At 43.8% G+C, this 12,771-nt stretch overlaps 1 protein-coding gene across 9 annotated transcripts in view; it reads right to left on the bottom strand.

The window, feature by feature from the left end:
- Window positions 1-541: 541 nt before the first annotated feature.
- The window catches only part of jakmip3 (Janus kinase and microtubule interacting protein 3), a 567,199-nt gene continuing 554,969 nt past the window's right edge, over window positions 542-12,771 (bottom strand). For all 9 annotated transcript variants that reach the window (XM_085994710.1, XM_085994718.1, XM_085994709.1 and 6 more), the window contains one exon: window positions 542-2,581. The gene's annotated coding sequence lies outside the window, so the exon portion shown is untranslated. The remainder of the gene's footprint in view (window positions 2,582-12,771) is intronic.

Genomic DNA, 12,771 nt, shown 5'->3' with positions numbered 1-12,771 from the left:
AGAAATGATAGATATAATTGAGAAAAAAGGTTGAAAATGATGCTTTTTCACTGGAACAGAGAAAGTTAAGAGGGGATCACACAGAGGTTTTCAAGATTTTGAAAGGTTTTAAGAGGGCAAATAGTGAAAGGTTGTTTTCACGGGTCAGCAAATCAGTGACAAGAGGACACAAACTGAGGATTGTCACCAGAAGAATGAACTGGGAATTAGAAGATTTTTTTTGCACAGAACATTACTACAACACTAATGCTTCACTTCAAAGAGCTATTGAGGTAGAGACTAACATTTTTTAAGGGGAATGAGTTTGGAGCAGACAACTTCGGTTGAAGGACGAGCACCAACACCTGCATGATGGGCTAAATGGCCTCATTCTCTGCAGTAATTTCTATGATTTCTATGCTTAATTTGGGTATTGCCTCTGATCAGCAACCCTCATTACCTTTAATGAATATATGGAATAGTGAAACAAGAAGACTTGTGAACAAGCGTGCCAAGAATAATGAGAAACCATCAAAAAAGAACTGAACGTTCTTTCTAGCCATGAAGGTTTAGAACAGTAATATTTTTATTAAAAAAGTTACAATAATATATGTATTTTACAAATGGATAGAAAGATCTGCTAATATACATGAATCACAATACAAAAATATGTGTAAAATTTGTAGCTGATCAACATACGGTCCTTATTTTTAGGACAGCAAATTACTGTTTTAGTACTGAAACAAACGGATAAATATTTAAGATATGGGTATACAGAGATTACCTTACAGAGCACGTAAATCAGAGACTCATGGCCTACTGGCCACAAGCGGCACTGTCTTCATAATTTATATTTCTGCATAAATTTACAATATACTTATAAAAATGTACAAGAAATCAAGGTTTTATGATTCATTACACATATTCACAGCATGATTTCCTGAGTCTAAACTAAATCCATTCACCATGCAAATAAAATTAGTGCTTAAATATAACAATATTTTAATGCTGACATCATAATGTGTTGGAGTTAATTGGCTTTCAAATACCCAAACTAATGTATGCTACATATGCCTGGCTTTGCTGCACTACAGCAAAAGCTTAATTAAAAATGCACCTCTTAAAAGTTGTTAATTCTTTTTGTTAACAAGCCGTGTAAGGCACTCTGGAGTTCTCTGAAGGCTTTAAAATACCGGGTATATTATTCTATTTCGAATAAACTACTGTTCTTTAAACAGCTTAAACGATACAATAAACAAACCTTAAGTGGAAAACATTTAGTGGGTATCAGTTAATATCAGCAAAACTTGGGTCAAAGTTTAAATGGAGTTTAGTTTAGACAATTCAAATGGCCAAAATTGAACTGAATAATGCGATAGACAATTCTTTACTAATTGTGATCAAAATAATCCCACTACAGCTTTTCTGTACACAGTACATTTCAACTTTGTACATATAAATAATAAAAAGCATTCTAAATCCATCTATCACTGGATCTATCACATGCTTCATTGGTTTCTCCTGTACATTTGTTGTCAAAAACTTTCCTTTCATGAGCAGTTATCATTAATTGTGCATAAATCACTATTTTGACAAACTGCCACTCACATATTTACAACATGCACAAGCATGGCTTGACTAATTCTTCTCATCAAGTCAGCTTCAAACACATTTATCCACAATAGTTTGTTTACATAATCCAAATGCCATCCAATTTTATCGGTGTCACAGAAAGCCTTAATGAACTATGTGATTCCAATAGTTGGAGTAGTACTCTGCTGCATATACTCAGTCGATGGGCTCATTCTAAGCCAAGGCATTTGAACAAGATGCCTGCTTAGTACTTTCAAAATCCCATAGATAAACACAATGATTTATTTTTCTTTCAACACATTTGTTTTCTTGCAAGCTTACATCAATACATTTCCATATACCTGTATATGACCTGGCAAAAAGTTGAAATGTATTTTGACACCATAAACTTGATAACATTATTTAATATATATAAATAATACACGTATGAGGACATTGTTGTCAGTATTTGATTAAGCACTGTGCCAAGTTTCCAAATTGATGATAAATGAGGGCTTTATCTATTTTAAGCTCAATTTATTCTTTAATCATTATGTCACAATATTTTCTTTACTATATGTTTTATTTGCACCTTTTAATAATATAATACTTCTTGCCTGCAGTTCTTGTATGTATACACTGATTTATAACCTTTTTCTAATTATGATCATTCCCTTTGTAATTAACAGCAATGTATGTCTTCCAGTTCCTTCACTTTACTATATTGAAATATAAAAACTAGAATATTTCTGAAATCTGATGGGAGGAATGCATGGACCTATTTTCACAGATCTCTTCAGGAAAGTATTAGACTCTGGAGTAGCAGAGGCACCTCTAAGGCAAATAACAGGAGTTCAAATAAACAGAAGAAAATTGCACAGGACATAATCGGCCAGTACCACATGAGAAATAATGAACTGGGCCTCAGCACTTTCTGGATTCTGGCAGGCATAGAGCTGGTTCATAATGTTTGAATGAGTTTGGCTGTCTTCAGAAATAAGGCTGAAAGCAGAGATACATCCAGGTGCCGCTGAAAAAGAATAATAAATAAATAAATGATGTTCCAAAGGTGATCCATTTAAAAATATGTACAGGATATTATAACCAGTACTGAAAGAAAATCATTTCATTACTTGGTTATTGCAAATATGTCTATAGGTAATTAAATTCTTGCATATAGCACACACTTCCAGTAAATATCAGTTATTTCTTGTAACACTTTCCCTGTCATACTTTGTTGATAACACTCCTACCATTATAAAACAGCCTGCCCTGAGTAACCATGAATTAAACCCAAAATGAAGTTATTTATAATCAGCACAAATAAATTCAATTCTGTTTCGATTCACCGCCTGGTAAAATATCATGATTAAGTTTAATTTTTCTAACATTTTATCATTAAATAATTTTTGCTAATTTTACATTTCCAATCTATTTTATTTTAAAACTTGTGGGACGCGATTTCCCCTACCCCGGCGGGTCTGGTGCAGCCGAGGTCGGTGGCGAGCTCCAGCCCGCTCTGCAGAATGATTTTACCCTGATTGGGCTTGTTAAGCCCGCCCAGCGCGTTTGCCGGCCAATTGAAGGAAGAGGGTCTGATGACGTCACTTGATGATGCGTCATCAGCTGGTTTCCTTAAAGGGACCATGCGCAAATTGATTTTGACAGTTGTACTGTCAGTGTTCTACAGCATTGAGGTGGTGCAAATACTGACAAGCACTGCACAGAGGTGCACGGCTGCACCCAGACTCTTCCATGACAGTCACAGCGCGTTATCTTCCCTTCCAATGGGTGGAGGAGACCTCCTCAGGAGATCAACGCAGCCTGGTTGCACATTGCACAGGAGGACACAAGCAGGGATGTTATCAGGAGGACCAGGCTGGAGTGGCACAAACCTTTTAATGATCTCAGCAGATCACAAAACATTACTGCAAAGCCACACTGAACCTCGTCCTGCTGTGCCACTCATCACATCCTCATCACGCTGCCTTCCCTACCCTACTCCTGTACATTCTTACTCACACCAACTTACCTTGCACCTTCACCTAACCCTCTCTATCTACATTATCACTTCCCCATCTCATTAGCCACCCTTCACACTCACCCTCATCCTAGTCCAGTCATACCAACTAACAACACACAAGGGTAGGCACTTGTGTGTTTTAGACAATGTTTCCGTACAGTTTCTGTTAATGTGCTGTCAAACATTGAAATCATTATTTTCAACACTTTGCGTTCTTGGACAGATTTCTTTGTACCTTTGGAAGTGGCTTAGTGAGTTGCAGTGAATGGTGAGACATAACGGTACCCCCCGCAATGGTGATGAATGTGAAAGGAATGGCTTGGGCATTGAAGGGGTGCTTTATGGTGTTGGTATGGGGTGGTGCCAACCTGGCACATCATGTGGCAGCCAGGATGTTCAGCATCAAGTGAAGTAAATCTGGCTATGGTGAGTCCATGCCTGGCATCCTGGGCAGCAATGTGGTCAGGTGCTGATGCCCGTGTCCTGTGCAGCATCAGTTGATTGTGGAGAAGGTTGGTGTTGTTGTGCTGCTGGTGTGCCTGGTGCTGCTGGTGTTGGGGCTGATCATGGTGGGATTCTGAGGACCAAGGTGAGATAGTTTCAAGGCCACTGATGCTGACATAATAGATGGCAGGTGAAGTAGAGATGACAGAAGCGATCTGTCAATGGTGAGAGAGGTTGTTCCAATGAGGTGATACAAAGTTTACTGCAAACACTTGCAACCTGCATAAAGCTCAATCTGTCTTCAAATGCAGTAAGCAACAGCTTCTGAGCTTGGAAAGTGACGAGCTATGAGATGGGAGCTTTTATAGCACATTTGCAGCTGTCAAGTAACTCCCAAACTCCTTACCTGACATGGTCCCCGAGCAACGTGTACCCTGTGGGCGACCGTGTAAAATTTAAAGGTAAGCTCAAAACACTTTTTAAGTGGCTCTTAACAAGGTCATAATGACCTAAATTGCCTCCTCCGCCGCTGCATGTCGGGTCTGTTCAGCGTTGACAGACCCGACATCTGGGAAAGTCGCATGGCGGCGGGTTGACAGCGGGCTCCTGACCCGCTGTTAAAAAACATTTTTCCCCACTCGACTCACCACCAAATGCTCCCACTGACCCCCTGAAAAATTCCCCCCAATATGTCTTTCAGATCTGCTTTTCCTTGTGAATTCTAAGTGAGGCAATTTAGTGCTGGTACACTTTTCTACTTTGACACTCAGTATGAAGCTCTTTCACATTAGCTATCGATGTCCAGTTGCCTCTAACCTGCACCAGCAATATCGCTTCACCTAAACCTAGGAAGAATATCTCCCAATGTTTCATTAACTTTTCCTTTTCTTACATTAGCTATCTTTATGGAAAGCATGAAGCTACAACTTCCACTATAGAACATTTTGTGAGGCTAATAAATAGTCGAGACATCCTGTACCTGAGGCTCAAACACCTACAGAGATTAGTGTGTCTACCTTCAAACTGATGACAGCAGAACACTAGCACCATTTGTACAATGTTGTGGCCATCATGCACATTGTGGTGCAAGATAAGCTGGGAAAGGTTAACCTATCTGTTACCAAAACCTCCATATCTGAACTGAATATTCTCCACCTGAGACATCTGCATGCTGGACCAATGGTTAGCTGAAGTGGAAACCTTGGTGACACAAGATGAGCAACACTGGACATTGCTTCACCAACTGCTCTAATGTATTGTGTGGGCTCTACTATCTGCAAAGGCCCACATTTAAGGCTAATTCATCTTGGGTTAAGAAGACAGTCATATATAAAGGTGAGTTTTGTTTATCTTATACATACACATTGTTCTATCCTCAGACAGATCAATGACAACCATTAATGGACTGGTCAGAAAAGTAGTAAATGGAATTCAGTCTGGAGAAGTGTGAGGTAATACATTTGGGGAATATTCTTAAGGGAATACACAAAAAATGGTAGGATACTGAGAAGTGTAGAGGAACAGAGAGACTTTGGAGTGCATGTCCAAAGATCCCTGAAGGTAGCAGGACAGGTAAATAAGGTGGTTAAGAAGGCATACGGGATACTTTCCTTTATTAGCTGAGGCATAGAATATAAGAGCAGGGAGGTTATGCTTGAGCTGTATAAAATACTAGTTAGGCCACAGCTAGAGTACTGCATACAGTTCTGGTCACTACATTACAGGAAGGATGTGATTGCTCTAGAGAGGGTACAGAGGAGATTTACAAGGACGTTGCCAAGACTGGAGAATTTTAGTTATGAGGAAAGATTGGATAGGCTGGGGTTGTTTGCTTTGGAACAGAGAAGGCTGAGGGGAGACTTAATTGAGGTGTATAAAATTATGAGGGGTCTCACAGTAGCAGTCAAGGTCACCGTCGCCCTCTATTTCTTCACCAGTGGATTCTTCCAGTCTTCAACAGGAGATATAGCTAACATCCCACAGTTCGTCGTCCATCGCTGCATCCGGGAGGTCACAGAGGCTCTCCACTGCAGGAGAAAGGACTACATTTCCATCACCAGAGAGAAGCAGGACAAGTGTGCATGTGGCTTTGCCAGAATAGCGGGATTTCCCATGGTGCAGAGCACCATTGACTCCACCCACGTGTCTTTGCGGGCACCTCATAACAATCCTGAGATCTTCCGTAACTGCAAAGGCTACCACTCACTTAATGTACAGTTGGTGTGCGACCACAGACAGCAAATCCTTAATGTGAATGCCTGCTATCCTGCCAGCAGCCACGATGCCTTCATCCTGCACCAGGTCGGTGTTCAAGCACTCTCCCAGCCATCACGTCAAGCTCGTGGCTGGCAGCTTGGAGACAAGGGCTATCTGCTCTCCGCCTGGCTCATGACTCCCCTCCGGAACCCTAACACTCCTGCCCAGCACTCATATAATGAGAGCCATGCTGCCACCAGGAACATCATCGAGCTGACCATCGGGGTGCTCAAGCAACTGTTCCGCTGCCTTGACTGCTCGGGAGGACCCCTCCCATACTCAGCTGAGTGGGTGTCCCATTTCATGATGGTCTGCTGAATGCTCCACAACTTGGCCGTAATGAGGGCCCAGCACTTGCCTCCAGGGATTGTGGGACCACATCAGGAGGTGGGAGAGGGAGAGGAGGAGGAGGAAGAGGAGGAGGAGGAAGAGAATGAGGAGAAAGAGGAAGATGAGGAGGATGAAAAGGAGGAGGAACAGGGGCGAGGGAGAAGGCAGCCACTCAATCGGCCTTCTGGAAGGGCGGTCGTGACTGCCTCATCAGACTGCGGTTCGAATGAATTAAACTCCAGTTCCCCATTGTTCACCACATCCCCATCATTCCATCCCTGTCGCAGGCCATATCACAGCACAAAGCTGAAATGAGAGGCACCACAAAAGAATCCAAACTGAATTAATAAATTTACCAATAATCAGTGAACACATATTTACAACAAAAATATTAACTATTCACTATTGTGCAATCCCTTAGTACCTGTCGTTACTGTGCCTTTGCCTACTCTAGTGCTCCTACCAAGTGTTGGCCCAGTGGCTGCAGCAGGGCTGGTGGAAAGCTGCTGAGTGTCCGTGCGGAAGACTTCAGATGGCCTTGCAGGATGCCCTCAAACAGCTCTGGGCCTGGAAGGCCCGGCTGTAGACTGCACCACATCAGCATGAGCAGCAGCAGTCTGGGCTGGCTGGATGACAGGCAGCAACAAGGGCAATGGTGGAGTGGCATTGGTGGGAGCAGGAATGCTGTCATCCTGAGAGAGGGCAGCAGGTTCCTGCTCCACTGACCCACTGTCACTCCCCCAGGGCAACAACTCAGCATTCCAAGCAATCTATTGGAGCTCAGGTTGCTGGCCTGTTGTGACACCGTGAAAGTCCCGATCGATGGTGGTAGACCCAGCCACGATGGCAGCAGTCAGAGCTTGCATGGCATCAAGCTGAGACTGCATGAGAGCAGTCTGAGATTGGATGCCACCAAGCATAGACTGCATTACAGCACTAAGGCGTTGTGTTGCTTCCGCCTGTGCTGCAGTGAAAGCTGCCAGATCGCCCATCACACGCGGCATCAGGTCTGGGTCGCCATGGTCTCTCTGGGAGTCTACCATCCTTTCCAGACTGAAAATGATGGGCTCCATGGTGTGCACAGACTGTGCAATGTTGGAGACGGACTCCTCCACGCTCCTTACCATTGCCAACAGACCATTGGGCACCCTTGCCATTGCACCTATAATCTCCGTGTTCATTCCTATCACCCTTCTTCTAAACGCCTCCCCATTGAGGTCCTCATCTGAGTCCTGGGCAGCAGAACTCGCATGTGAACTCACCCTCCGGGGAGCTGGCCCCCGAGCTACCCTTTCGCTCTGGCCTTGCTGCAGCCCACACATCCCTGGTGCCTCACCCTGTGCAGATCACGCTACTATACTAGCCTCTAAAGAACGCGTAACGTCAGTATCTGAGCTGGTGCCTGCAGGTAAGACATGCAGTGACGCGGTGTGTTCTTCCTCCTCCTCTTCTCCTGCCTCGCTCTCTACTGTGCCCTCAGGGACAGGCTGCTCAGGTGCTTGCTCATTATCTGAAAGCATAAAGGTACAAGAGTCAGGTTAAAGTGAGGGGAGGGGGGCAGGAAGGGAAAAAGGCATGCATACAGCATGATTAGCTGGAAAGTGCAAAAGGCTTGTGGGGTGAGGGGGAAGTGGGATGTGAGAAGAAGGAGTAGGGATGAACATACCATTGTTGTCCCCAAGGGGGTCAATGTCACCGGTGGCCACAGCATCCACCACCTAGCGCCCAATGGTCTCCAGCACTCGATTCTCCAGTGCAGACTGTGGTTGGGTGACAGCTTGTCTCCTGCCTGTGCGCTCCTGCTCCCTCATGTTCTGAGCCACCTTGGCCTGCAAGAGAAAGGAAAGTGTGTGAGTGAGTGTGGAGTAATGTGTTTGGGTGATGTGCTTGCCATAGTTGAATAGCTGTCATTGTGTGCAAAGTGTGAGATGTGGGTGTGAGGGTTGGTAGGTAGAGATTGTTGATGGGTGAGTGCTGGGGTGTGTGGTGCTTTGGGCAGTGTGTGAAGACTGTGGTTCAGATGGTGGTATGTAGCATTTGTTGAAGCATTCACTCGCCCTGACCACCTGAGTGAGGTCATTAAATTTCTTCCTGTGTGGGTCCTGGGGACTCAGTGCTGCCTGTGACGTGCTGCACTACTTCCCTCCACATGGTGCGGAAGACTTGCAGCGAGGGCCTCCTGCCACTTGCCGAGTAGAGCACTGCCCTCCGTCTCTCCACAGCGAACACCAACGCCTCCAATGCTTGATCGCAGAATCTGCGGGCTCTCTCCCTGGGGCGTGGATCTTCCATGAGTACAGCTGCTTTAGTCCTCCGGCTCCTTCTCCTTGACCTGCTGCTGCTTGCTGAGGCAGATGCACAGCCAGCAATGCTGAGAATGAGGTTCTGAAGCATCAATGAACCTCCCCTTTAAGGACTGGGAAAAGCCTGTGGCAATCATGACTTGCGATTAGACTGTACCTGATATTGGTCCACCCTTTGAGTGTAACCCCAATGAGCTTGTGCTTAAATACTTGAATTAACGCCCCAATCATTTCTTTGAGCAGTGAGGATGAAGTTTGCGTGCAGTTTAAAGCATTAGCACCTGCGCTAATTCTCCAACTTTTCCAATTCTACTGCCCATTCCTGGGCTATAAGGAATTTCTAACCCTAAATATTCTGGGCAACCATTCACTTAATTAATATTGATTAAAGCTGAAATAGAAACTGTTACCAGAAACACATAAACAGCAGGGTAACAATTTAAAGAATCTGAAAATACATAAATAGAGTTGACTGTCGAGACAATCTGCCAACAATAGCCCAGGGATGGGATCTATATTCCTTTGTCCTGTCTCCTAAGCTGGCCCTCCCTAAGGTGGCCATCAGTAGCAAGTCTCATAACTGTGGATCAAATCTCCTTCCACTACTTATGCATATCTAGATCTCATCCCATGTTTCATAATTGGACTGGAGTTCACTCACTCCATGAATTTAAAAAAAGCAAATCAAAAGCTGAAACTGCCTTAAACTCTTGAGGAGAACAAAATTAGACACCAGAGCCATAATGCACAAATAAATTTAGGTACAAAACTATTTATATATTAAACAATTTGTAATAGAAGCTGGTTAATGTAATTCATAGTGAACTCACTGTAACAATATGATCATTTCAAGTGTATGAAACAAGATGAATGTGACCATATTTCCATATGAATCTGGTTACTCTTTGTTATCCAACAATCTAAAATCTATGCTATGTATGTATTTTTTTCTATGTTCTAAAGGGCATTTTGTTTTTACTAAGACACCTATGCCTAGTGAAAATATAAAAATCATATATTTAAAATGCTCTCAATTGTAGCATTATAACAGTATTCAAAATGTTCTGTGCCACAAAATGGCTTCCTTGGTCAGTGAAATAATTCAGTCAGTATGATCAAAATGGCAGCTCTCAGCGATGATCACAATAAGCAGCTTCCACTGCATTTTTATTAACGATCTGATAAGCTTGAATTCCTTTTGTGCCTACAACTTTAATGCAGGGTGCTGCAAACATGCAGGCAAATCAGATAAGGATAAATTTTGATGAAGAGTATGTTTGAACTATTTTAACATCTTTGTGCTCACTCTCTTGATAAATTTCCAAATTTAATTCAAGCAGTTTTAGCTTATAAACGAGTGTGCATTCAAAGGTGACCGTGCATCCTTTTGCTTTGTAGTTAGCACCATTAATCATCCATTACTGATCTAGAAAAATACAAAGCAGCAGAGGCTAAAAATAATAGTAAGACATTCTTTCAGTACCACAGCAGTCAGTGGGCAGTCAGAGATGAAAACCCACACGGACAGAAACAGAGGTTCAAGACAAAATAGTAAATATTCTGAATGATTACTTCCTCCATGTATTCCCGGGGAAGACCTGAGCAACATATAATCGCAGGGGCACACCGGCTAATAGGGTCAGTAATGCACATACTTATTAGAATATTCACACACTTGCAAGCTTTTTATTTAGAAAGATATGCTTGCAACAGGAAAGATGTGATTGCAATAGAGAGGGTACAGAGGAGATTTACGAGAATGTTGCCGGGACTGGAGAATTTTAGCTATGAGGAAAGATTGGATAGGCTGGGGTTGTTTTCTTTGGAACAGAGGAGGCTGAGGGGAGACTTAATTGAGGTGTATAAAATGATGAGGGGCCTAGATAGAGTGGATAGGAAGGACCTATTTTTCTTAGGAGCGAGGTCAATATCCAAGCAGCATGGATTTAAAGTAATTGGTAGAAGGATTAGAGGGGAGTTGAGGAGAAATTTTGTCACCCAGAGGATGGTGGGGGTCTGGAACTCACTGCCTGAAAGGGTGGTAGAGGCAGAAACCCTCATTGCATTTAAAAAGTACTTGGATATGCACTTGAAGTGTCGTAACCTACAGAGCTACGGACCAAGAACTGGAAAGTGGGATTAGACTGGATAGCTCTTTTTTGGCCAGCACAGATACAATGGGCCGATTGGCCTCCTTCTGTGCTGTAAATTTCTATGATTCTATGAACAATAAAACACTTCCTCAGGTGAAAAAGGCAAATTTGTTTCAAATTAGCTCATTGAATACATCACCCCTAAGTAAAGAAAGGTAAAGGAAATAGAGTATACTTAATGGACGGCCTCTAATTATAGAATTGATCCTGAGTATGCAAGACCTAATTACTCACAAGCGACATGGGCATGAGTGAGTTGTGTAGGTTTCTCTCACAGGTGAAATAAACTCAATAGAGTTTGGGGCAATAACTTTAGCGGTAACGAAAAAGTAGCTCCGGGCGCTAGGCCAGTGAATCTGACGCAAACTTTGGGTTTAGCGCTCCAGGAAGGAAGTGGAGCGCTAAATCAAGTGCTATCACTTCCCTTGGCGCGCTAAAGTTCGGCAAGAGGGGCAGTAGCGCTGCGGTGCCGCCCAATGTCAAGAGCAATGCTGCCGGGAACAGAGGCTCCTTCCCTCCCTTAAAGGGAAGGGCCATCGTTGCAAGCTCTACAATAAATTGATGTCCCTCGTCGCCGACGGCAGCCGCGATCTGCAACGATCAGCCCCAAGCACTCTAACAGACTGCAGGGCTGATCAATCGCGGCACAGGAAAAAGTTGAAAAAACAAACTAAGGGGTGAAAACAAATTTTTCATTGACACAAGCGGCCTTACCTTTAAATACTGCTCCCCAAGCGGCCAGCCTCCCTAACAATGCCTCTTGCAGCTGTCGGCGTTATCGCCCGGCGAAGCTGCAGGCGGCAGAACCGAAGTTCGGATCCGGGGTGCTACTGGGGCGCAGCGCAGCCCGATGACATCATGATCTCCGGACGCAGGAGATCGTGGCGCTAGTAGTTATCGCCACCGCAAACCTCCACATCAATTTCGTGGGTGTCGGTACTATTGCCGTGCATGGTTGCAAAGCTGGTAGCACCCCATTAACCTCCCTCCCCCCGAGGCGCTAACGGGAGGCGCAAAGGAGGCCAATTTCTCCCCCTATGTTTATTGGCTGATTATTGAATAAACTATTTGTATCACAAGTACAATATCATAATCATAATCATAATCATAATCAACTTTATTGTTATTGTTAGTGCACAAGTGCAGTACAATGAAATGTAGGCTTGCGGCTCCCGAGAGTGTACATTTAGATTAAGACATTTAAACATTCAACATACATTTGGCTTGTAATACATTAACATAAACATAACCATAATAAAGTGCATTGGCAGATGTGCAGGCTTTAGAGTTTATTTGTGGAGTTCAGTAGGATGACAGCCCTGGGAAAGGAGCTGTTCCTAAATCTGGTCGTACGGGTGCGAATGCATCTGTAGCGTCTCCCAGATGGCAGGAGGGCGAATAGACTGTGGCTGGGGTGGGTAGGGTCTTTGATGATGGTCCGTGACCTCCGTAAACAGCGTTTCTGGTATATGTGCTCTATGGTCGGTAGCCGGGTGCCGGTAATGCGTTGGGCAGTTTTGACTACCCGCTGCAGGGCTTTCTGGTCATAGTAGCTACAGCTGCCATACCATACTGTGATACAGTTCGTCAGGATGCTCTCTATTGTGCAGCGGTAAAAGTTAGAGAGGATCAGGGGTGACAGGTTACATCCCTTCAGCCTCCTTAGGAAATATAGGCGCTGCTGGGCCTTCTTCACCAGAGAGGAGGTATT

Source organism: Somniosus microcephalus, chromosome 8 (assembly GCF_052327205.1).
Source record: "Somniosus microcephalus isolate GS21.2 chromosome 8, FLI_Smic_1.0, whole genome shotgun sequence".
NCBI lineage: Eukaryota > Metazoa > Chordata > Chondrichthyes > Squaliformes > Somniosidae > Somniosus > Somniosus microcephalus.
Note: the sequence above shows the minus strand (reverse complement) of the source record. Positions and strands in the feature narration are given on the sequence as shown.